This window comes from Passer domesticus, unplaced genomic scaffold (genome assembly GCF_036417665.1).
Source record: "Passer domesticus isolate bPasDom1 unplaced genomic scaffold, bPasDom1.hap1 HAP1_SCAFFOLD_37, whole genome shotgun sequence".
Classification (NCBI taxonomy): Eukaryota; Metazoa; Chordata; class Aves; order Passeriformes; family Passeridae; genus Passer; species Passer domesticus.
In genome coordinates, this window is record NW_026990149.1 from 3645393 (window position 1) to 3655626 (window position 10234).

The 10234-nt window shown below is 52.8% G+C and overlaps 1 pseudogene; it reads right to left on the bottom strand.

Annotated features, from left to right (window-relative positions):
* Positions 1–1586, bottom strand: part of LOC135292537 (zinc finger protein 850-like) — a 337224-nt pseudogene extending 335638 nt beyond the window's left edge.
* Between the last annotated feature and the right edge of the window lie 8648 nt (positions 1587–10234).

Here is a 10234-nt window from a genome sequence, read left to right on the forward strand (position 1 = left end):
AGGAGATCAGAAACTCAGAAAGGCCCTTTGCAGGCTGTAGCTTGGCTCACTCGGTCTCTTATCAGTCTCTGATCAGCCTCTTATCAGTCCCTCCAGCACTGCAAATGCTGTGGCCTAGCTTAGCCTCGTGGGCCACAGGTGCGAGTTACAGGTGCTCTTCTGGGTGATCAGAGCAGGTTTAAACAGCTCCAAAGAAAAAGAAAAACCACAGTCCAGGGAACTTCTCTGCCTCAGCGAGCTAAAAATTAACTAAAAGCAAAGGAGAGCTCTGTCCTGCTGTCTGTTCACAGACAATGATACCTTTGGTTTTAAGTTTTTCTGTCCTGTTTTGGTGTGCAGCTTTTAGCTTTATATTAAGTGTTACTGGGATCTTTTCACAGGTTGATGAAGACAAAACAATCCTCTTCTAGCTGGAGACTCAAGGACAATCTGTTCAAACTTCAGGCCCAAAGCATAAACAACATGAAAAGAGGAGGGCGGGCAAGCAAGCAAGGAGGATGAAACGTCATGATTTGAAGCTATTAATTGGGCAGTTATCCCCTATATGTAAATAGACTAAAACTTATAACAATGTGAGATCTCCTGACCAAGCCCTCTTTTGCTCCCATCTTGGAGCCATCCGGGCAGAGCCAGGACTGTGGCTCCGGTACTGCCAGGGTGTGGCCTTTGAAGGCACTTCAATAAAAATCCACTTTATTCCTCTTAGCTCCGTCCAGCCTCTGTTCCAGCTCCTTAAGGCATCACAACAGTCCAGGAGCTGGAATGTGGAGGAGTTAGTGCAGTTTCTGAAAACAAACTGCAGCTTCTTCCTCCCCACCTTCACTCTCAGAACCAGCCTTAGAGGTGCAGAACTCATTTCTGGGCTAAACAGACCAAAGGGGGTACGAGCATCATGAAGTCACCCAGGACACGCCCCTGTCATGGTCAGGGGGTCCCGTCCCCGCCTCATCTCCGGGCTGCCGGGGGTCCCCCGGCTCCGGTATCGCCCCTTCCCCTCTCCCTGCCCCGGGGCTCCCACGTTCCACAGCCCCGGCTCTGACGGGGATCCCCAAAACCAATGTCCTGCCCTGTCGGTACCGGGCCATCCCCGCGTGGGCCCCCCAGGACCCTCCCGAGGAGCGATCGCAGCTCCTCTCCCCCCGAAAAAGCTCCTTTAGGGAGCCCGGAGATATTCCGGGGCTGGAGTCCGGGATCTGCCGGCTCCCAACGCTCTCCAAGAAAATCCTCCCGGAGACCCTTCGATAGAGCCGGGGCGAGCTCGGCCTCCCCCCTCACCTGCGGCTCGGGGCTGGGGGCGATGCTCCCGGGACAGGGGGTGCTGCAGGCTCAGCGCGCGGGCGCTACGAGCGCCGGGATTCTCCCGCTCCTGCTCCTGCTCCTCCTCCTCCTCCTCTCCCTCCTCTTCCTCCCGCATTTCCTCCCCTCCCACCCCTCTGCCCCGCGGCCGCCGCAGCCCCGGCTGCTGGGTGGGGGGAGCCCCCGATCGGCCCCGGGGGTGGGCAGGGGGCTCGGGGACCCCCCCGGGGCGGATCCGCCCCCCCGGCCCGAGCCCCAAATTCCGCTCCGGGGCCGCTGGGCTCTGCGGATCTGCCTGGCAACCGGTGAGTCATCGGAGAAAAAAGCTCTGGTTGGCTGGAAATCGTCTAGCGCGTCCTCTGATTGGCTGGAATTGTGAAAGGCGCTGCGCCCCGCGGGTGTCCCTGGGAGCTGCGGAGCCCGGGCCGGAGCCTTTTCCTATTTCTTTCTGTCTCTCTTATGTCTCTTTCCTGTTTCTTTCTGTCCCTCTCTCCTTCCCATTTCTTGTTCAGTTCAATCCATATTCAATACAAGGTCTCATTTGCACCTTCACTGGGGCAGAGGCGTCTCTCCCTCATGGGATCCCAACCCGCGGGCCGGCTCCCTTCCCACCGCAGTCGTTCCAGGATTCTGTCAGGGACTCGCTTCCCTTCTTCCCTCTGCTTCCAGCTGGGAATGTACTGGAAAATGCCCAGAAAGCCACCTTTGCTGTGTGCTCCGGGAGCCCACAGAGCTGCTGGACCTTGTCCCCTGGCCCTGCACAGCTCCTTGGGAGGCACGGCAGGAGCAGCACCCTGAGAGCCTCGGGAATGCCCCTCTGGGATCCATGGCACACACTCCCAGGGGCTGGAATTCCAGTTCCCAGCCAGGAAAAGATGTTCCTGCCCTTGAAGGCAAAGCTCTTAAGAAGGGGCCAAAAGCCAAGTGGAGCAAGATCTTACAGTAACATTTCACTGCCAACCTTCATAACTTCACCAATCGTTGTAGCTCCAGCCCTGGGAATTAAATCAGGGCAGGGCCTTTGGTGGGAGCTGCCCTGGGTCAGGAGAGACACTGAGACAGTGTCATGGTTTGAACCTGGCACAATTCCAGGGCCCCCATGAAGGGTATATTTCCTAAATGGTTGCTGTGAGATGTGACCCGGGAACAGAACAAAGCAGGCTCCCATTCGGGGATGGAGGGAAAAACACAACAATTTATTTATTACAAATCTAGAAAGGAACACATACCAAACTAAGAATGAAAACCTTCCAGATACCTTCCTCCTCCCCCTCCCTTTTCTCCACAGATTCACCACCCCTCAAATTATCAACCCTCAAATCCATCAGGGAGAGAGGAGTCCCCCCTTGCCTCATGGGCCTCCCCTGGAAGCACAATTGAAACCTCCTGTGCTTCCGCGTCATCCATGGCCCCACCCAAAGAACATCGGCCCTCGTGACTTCTCCCCCTCCATGTCCAGTGCTCTCACCACTGGACACGGGCCAGGACTGCCTTTAGGGCTCCCCGTTTAAAGATGCTCCACCCACTTCCAGAAGCAGCAGTCTCTCAACTTCGGGACACCAGTCCCCCCCACATTTCACCCCCTGGGGCTGAGGGGCCTCGTGAATAGAGATCTTCCTCTCCGTGGAGACAGAGGGCATCCCACACCCCCTTCAGCCGTCTCTGTTCACGCCGCTGCTTCACTCTTGACTCCCAGGTGTTGCCTCCCCCTAAATACAGTCTCTGGGTCACAGGGAAAAAACACGGGTCTGTCCATGGCCATACAAGAAAGAGTCCAGCCCAAGGCCACTCCATCATCTCTTCCACCCAGGATTCTTCTCTCCTCTTCCAGCTTTCCTCACGCTTGCCCATTTCATCTCCCATCTCTCTCTCACCTCATTCTGATTCAGGAGGATTCAGTATTTGTAAGGTTTCTATTAGTCTACAAAGGGGTTAAAATCTTCACTTCTGCCTGTCCAGGACTCCCACAGCTGCCGGGCACCTTCTCTCGACGCATCCCCCGCTTCTGGCCGGCTGAGCTGCCAGCACAATCTCTGTCCCTCTCTCCCGGGGGGCTGCCCAGACATCTCAAGTCTCTTCCACCCCTGCATGTTCTCCTCCACCTCTGCACCTTTTGGGGCTCCCGGCCTCCTCCCTGTCATGGCCTCCCCCTCCCCCACCCAGGCGCAGCTGGGCAGGGGAGAGGCCAGACCTTACTCACCAACGCCGGATTCCCAAAGAGGAAGTTCTCTGGGAATCTCCTGCTTTTAACCCCTGTGTGTTCTCAGAGGCATATCCCGATCCTCAGTGGCTACATCACATGCCAATTTTGAATTTGGCCACTGATTGGCCCGACTTAGACCTTTCCAAAAACACATTTCCGGGCCAAACCACGACAGACAGAAACAGAGCAGGCAGAGAAAGGCAGGAGAGAAAGGACACAAATACAATCCACTGAGAAGGTGGCTCAGCACTGGCAGGGGCTGGGGGATGTCCCAGAGGGGGCTGTGTCACAGCGGCACCTCTGTGGCAGTGTCATAGAGGCACAGAGCAGCTGTGATGTCAGAAAGGGGCTCTGTGACAGCACAGAGTGGGCTGTGTGAGGTCCCAGATTGGGCTATGACATCACAGGGTTTGTTTTGTGAGATCATCAAGCAACTGCACCATCATAGAGGACACTGTGTGACATCACAGAGCAGACTGTGACATCATGGCATGGCTGTATAGAGCATAGAGCAGGCTGTGATGTGAAAGTGTGTGCTGTGATATTATAGAGTGGCAGTGTGACATCAGAGGGCTTTGTGACATCACTAGAGGGGTTGTGACATCATAGAGCTGGCTGTAACATCATGGAGTAGAGTGTGTGGCCATAGAGCAAACCCTGCCATCATAGAGGGTGGCTTTGTGACATCAGAGAGTGGGTTGTGACATCACTGGCTGGCTGTGTAACATCATAGAGCAGGCTGTGACATCACAGAACAGACTGTGGCATCACAGGGTGACATTGTGACATCACAGAGTCTTCTGAGATGTCACAACACAGCTGTAGGACATCAGAGGGTGACATCACAGCATTGGCACTGTGACATTACAAAGGTGCTGTGTGACATCCAAGAGTGGGCTGTGACATTACTGGGAGGCTGTGTGACATTACAGGGACTCTGTGACATCACAGGGTGACTGTGGCATCACAGAGACGGCTGTGTCACATCACTGGGGCTGTGTGAGGTCACTGGGGAGGTCACTCTGCCCCAGCCCCCCCTCACAGTTCCCCCAGAGCAGTCCAACACTGCTCGTGCACAGCGGGGTCCCCTGTCCCCCTGGGTCCCCCTGCCCCCACCGCCACAGCCTCCCCCAGATGATGTTCCATGAGATCGACCCCAGAGCCTGACACAGGGACGGGGGGCCGGGGCTGTGGGGGTGGGACAGGGGGACAGAGACCCCCGACAGTGTCCCCATGTCCCCCAGAGCCAGAGCCTGGGCCAGGGCTCCTTCACTCTGTTCTGAATGAGGGTTTGAGAGCACTGAAAAAATCCCCAGCAAGGGATCAGCAAAAACCAGATTTAATATTATCGACAGCACCACAAAGTTCCTTGGCAAGAGCCATTCTTGACTGGACACTTCAGGCACAACAAGGAAACAAAGCAACAACAAAACCAAACAAAATCCAGGCAAACAAATCAGAAATGAACCGAGAATTGTCCCTGTGTGTGTGTGTGTGTGTGTGTGTGTGTGTGTGTGTGACACAAGGACAGTGAGGGCAAGGATAAAAGGAATATGGCCTAAAAGCTGAACAGAGCTCAAAGTTAACAGGACTTAACTTACACCTTAACCTTAACTGACACCTTCAACTTCATATTTTAGCAAAAGAACAGCACTTAATAGTATTTAACCTAACTTAAAACCTATGACATAGCAATTAAAAATAGGAATAACACTTAATATTTAACTTAGCTTATAACTTATATTAAACTTAGCAAAAAAACAACTCTTAGCAGCATTTCATTTAGCTTAGACCTCATGATTTAACCTCACTTACAAGCCTGACTGACTCAGCTATCCAAGGCACTCAAACCCCTCAGAGAGCAGCATTTCTGCCACATCTCCCCAGCACAGGCACTCCTGTGTGCACACAGACACAAAGAGTCAGTGTAAGGCACCTGTGAGAAATACCCCTGGGGGCAGGAAATGCTCACTGTGGAGTCTTTGCCTCATGGAACCAAGGGGCCATTGTGACACTGATGGGACTCATGGGATCATGGAGACCATTGTGACATTGTGAGACCTCATGGAACCAGTGAGACCATGTGACCCTGGGGGTCCCCACAGAACCAAGAGGGCCATTGTGATACTGTGGGGCCTTGTGAAACCAAGAGGTCTTTGTGACACTGCTGGGCTGCATGGAACCAAAGGTCCAGGGTGACACAGAGAGGCCTCCTGTAATCAATAGCCCATTGTGACACTGTGGAGCCAGAGGAGACCATTGTGACACTGCAAACCCCCAGGGTCCAAAGCTCCATTGTGACATTGCAGGGCTCATGGAACAGAGGAGCCACATGACATTGTGGGGCCTATAGAACCACAGAGACCATTGTGACACTGCAAGGCCTCATGGAACCAAGGTGTCATTGTGACACTATGGGGCACCATAAAACCAAGGCAACATGGAACAGGCCTGGCTGGTTTGGCCTCCCAGACTCCCTGACTGGTCCAGCTGACCTTGGCATATTGAATGTCACTTCTCCTCTGCTTCTGAAACACTGGAGCTCCGTACTTTCCTTCCTATGGAAAAGAACTGTCCTTCTCCTTCAGGCACCCGTGGCCAGAATTGGGATTTCACCTCCAAATTCCATTATATCCAGAGATTGTTCCCATAGGAATATTGCCAGGACCACTCTGGCTGGCAATGGTTTCATGAGGGTCACCTCCCATCTGCCCCCAAAAAACTGGGGAAGGCTCTGTGCTCTCCTTCCTATAGGAAAGAACTGTCCTGCTTCTCCAGGCACCCGTTGGTGAGAATGGGCTTCCACTTCCAAAATTCCCTACGTCCAAAGATGGCTCCCAGAAAAATCTGCCATTGGTGACAAGTCTGTCTGGCCTTGGCCAAGTGAGACTCTTCCCTGCCTTCCAAACACTGGGGCTCTGGGCCTTCCTTCCTATGGAAAAGAACTGTCCTTCTCATCCAGGTGTCCATGGTCAGAATTGGGATTTCACCTCCAACATTGCCTGTTGTGACAGACTGGGGGAGATTGTTGGCTCAAAACATTTCATGTGTGTGGGGGAGGAAGGGGCAGGTCCAGCCTTGCCCTGCCCTGGAACCCCAGCACTGCCCTGCCCTGGAATCCCAATCCCCCCAGAGCCTCTATCCCAGCCCAGCTGTGGCTGCCAGTCCCTGGCACAGCACAGGCAATGCTCCACAGCCACCTCTGGAGCCCCCAGCTCAGCTCCTGAGTGACCAAATGAGCCCAAATCCCTCCTGGGGGAAGGGCCCAGGAAGACCAAGGGGTATTGAAGGCTGACCACAAGGCAAGCACACATCTTGAACCTACCTCTTCTTGGAATTTCTGTCTGAACACTGCTTGAATCCAGGAGTTGGTAGCTGTGTCTGTGCTTCTCTGAATCTTTTTTGTCTTCCTCGCTTTGTGTGTCGTATTCTAGTTCCCTCCTCTTGCAAATTTTGAGTAACTTAAAATTGAATGAGCTAAGAGTTTGTCAAGTTGAATGGGGCAAGGTAATGCTTTGGAAAGTGTCTTTGATTGATTGAATGTTGTATTAAACCATGTGCCAAGATTCTCTGATTTTCTAAAGTTGCCAGTAAAGGCTGTTTTGATGTTTTGAGCTCCTCAGAATCTCTTTTCAGTATTTCTCAGTACATCCAACTCAGAGTACACAAACAATTGTAATTCCTTTTAAATGTCTCATTGAGAGAATTGTTTGGAGGGTGGGAGTCAGGGCTTGTCTTTCCTGCTTGGCACAACCCAGGCAGGGCTTTCCCAGCCACATTCCACACTCCATTGCCCAGCTGGAGCCGCTGGTGCCTCTGAGTTCTGCTGGCCCAGCCCCAGGGACGCTCTCCTTGTCTGCCCATTCCCCCACGCTCTCTGGGCAGGGATGGCCTCAATGGGGGCTGCTGACATCCTCAGCAACTTGGAGGCTGCTGCTGGATTTCACTGCTGCAGAGGCTTGTTCAGCCTTCAGCTCTTCAGTTCAGGAATTCAGTGTCCCAGGGCTCATTGACATTCAGAACACCTTAACAAGCCACGCCTCTGGGAATAATTTGATTTAAGTTTCCAAATCCTTTGTGGTTGATTAGAAATATTTCAGAAGGCTATTCAAAACAAATAAACTATATTGAAAAAAAGAGAGAGAAAATATTTGTTTAGGTCCTGTAATTTTTTTTTTTTTACTGGTAATTCATTGATATGTGCAATCTCCAATTGGCACTGAATCCAAGTACCTCCTCATGCAGTTTAAATAGATATGAAAATCAAGACCCTTCATGGCTGACAATCAATCAGACTCTGTCCCTGCCCCCACCCCACCATTTCCCCCATCCAGGCCCTGGCACTCAGAGCAGCCTTGTGCAAATCTCAGCTCCCTCCAGCCAAGACTGCCCCTGCAGGTTTCAGCTCCTTGGCGCCAACTCCCACCTGCTTTCCTTGGAGAAGGAGCTGCCCAAGACACAAAGGGATGTTCATTGATTGTCAGCCAACAAAGCCAAGGGAAATCACAGCTCCATCCAATGCAAAAGTCATTCTTCTCCCTGGCTCTGCCCTGCCCGTGATCCCTACAGCCTGCCCTGTTTCCTTCAACCCTCCTTTGCAAGGCACTTTCTGGGACAAGGGAGCTCTGGACTGGGTATGGATGGAGGTCCAAGTGCAGCCGCTGGAGTGGGAACCACAACTCATCAGGTGTCCTTTGAGGGACCAGGAACTGGTGAGACTCAGAGGCACAGGAAGGCTTCTCTTCATGGCCAACATAAAAAATGTGAACATAATAAAATTTAAGAAACATCAAACCCCTTCCCTAAGTTACTTGTGACATCACAGCAACATCTGACATGTCCACCATCCACAAGAGATTGCCATACAGGAAGGATTTTAGACAAAGACTGAAGAAGAGGTGATATAAAAGATAAAAATGCAACTAAGAAGTTGACTAAAGACGTATTTAAACTTTTGAAAGATTGGGTGACTCCCTGAAGCTCAAAGCATGAAGCCAGTCAAACGACACATTGGAATGTCCAGAGAGCAGCTGCAGGAGGAAATCTGGGAGCAACAGGAAGGACATAGATCCAGCTGCTCTAAATGAAGAGACATCCTTAGACATGGCCATTTATCCAGTAGAGCTGAAAACAACTTAAGGACAGGGTCATGAAATACTAGACTGAATGTCAGTGGCTCAAGTAGAGGGGAAGATCAGAATTTCTTCTGATCTGATGAGACACAGGAAATTCCTGTTCCTGGTGGGAAAACTTTGCCATTTTTTCAAAGTACTAAAGTAACCCAGATAATAAAGGTATGCTTGTATGTTATGAAATGTACAAGTATTAAAAGCTGTGCCCATTTCCAGGCAGACATTTGTGGTGCACCCATGAACAGGCAGTGCCACTTGTGCCCTAAGGTGCCCAGCTCGGATTGGATCTCTCCGAGACCATCTCAGGGAGAGCAGAGCACCTTGCAAGCTGCAGGTCCCTGAGAGCCCCGCAGGGCTCCTGTCCCATCAACATCTGCTCTGCTCCAGTCTGAAACAGAGCCCAGCATGGTGCTGGGATCATCAGAGAGCTGAGGTGTGTGCTGGAATTCAATGCCCTTCCCATGCCACAGCAGCCCTGCATTTCCCTGCTCCAGCCTTGGTCTCCAGCACAGCCATGGAGGCTCTTTGGGCTCTTGACCGTTCCTGCATCCCCCAAGGGCAACTGAGCTCTGCCTGTGGCAATGGGGTCTTTTGAGGTTGTTTGGTCTCCTGTTGCAGTGAGTTTGAGTATGTTTGGTGTTTCCCCGTCTGGTTGGGATGGCAGTTTGAAGATGTTTAGTCTATCTTTGCCTGATGTCTAGCCATGGCAGTTAGAGTGTTTTTTGCCCCTAACCTGGAAAGTTCCCAGTCGGTTCAGGGTTTCTCTCTTTGCTTTGGGTTTATGCCTTTCCCGTCTTAGCTTCTGACCTTCCCCCCAGCGCACCCCCCCCCGCCCCGATTTCCCACTCTCTCTTACGCAAAAGCCGCTGTTTTCTCTGCCTCCCCGCTCTCTGCCACTGTCTGCCCTTCAAGCTGCATGGCTCCCACGCTCTGCCGGATCCCGTGCGCCGCCGGCTCCCCCTCCGCAGCCGGCACCCCTCTCCGCCCGGGAAAGGAGGTCACCCCGCGAGGCATCGGCCGCCTTGCTCCTGCCCGCGCCGCTGAGCCTCCCGTGCAGCTGCGGTTCCGGCTGTGAGAGAGGGATCGCTCGCGGTGCCACCTGCCCCGCTCCCGCCGGCACTGCTACCATCCCCCATGCAGCCGCAACTCCTGGCGAGAGGGGGAGCGCTCACACGAGCACCGCTGCTGCCTGAAATAAATGGGCAGGAGATCTTTCTCCTTTTTAATGCCTTTATTAAGAAGAATCAGCTCAGGTGGGGAGAAATCGACGGGTTGCGCCCACGCCGCCGTTGCTCCCAGGCATGGCACGGAGGAGGAGGGTGATGCAGCTTTGTCCGCTGGTCTGCAGACAGAGCTGGGGATTCCGTCCTCATGGGAGATTAGCAGATTCCGCCTTTTTGGTCCAACACACCAGGTCATCTCTTTAATCAACGTCTTTTGAGGTTAGGGTGAGAAGCAAAAAGGATCCAAGCAGGTACTGGACTACACCCCCATCCTTAGACGTCACTTAGGTCACTTAGTTCTATGTTGGCTCGTAATTCTTAGGGGTTTCCCTGGAAAACTGCAAAATTCGGGGCGCAATGCATTTCTCATCTGCATACTA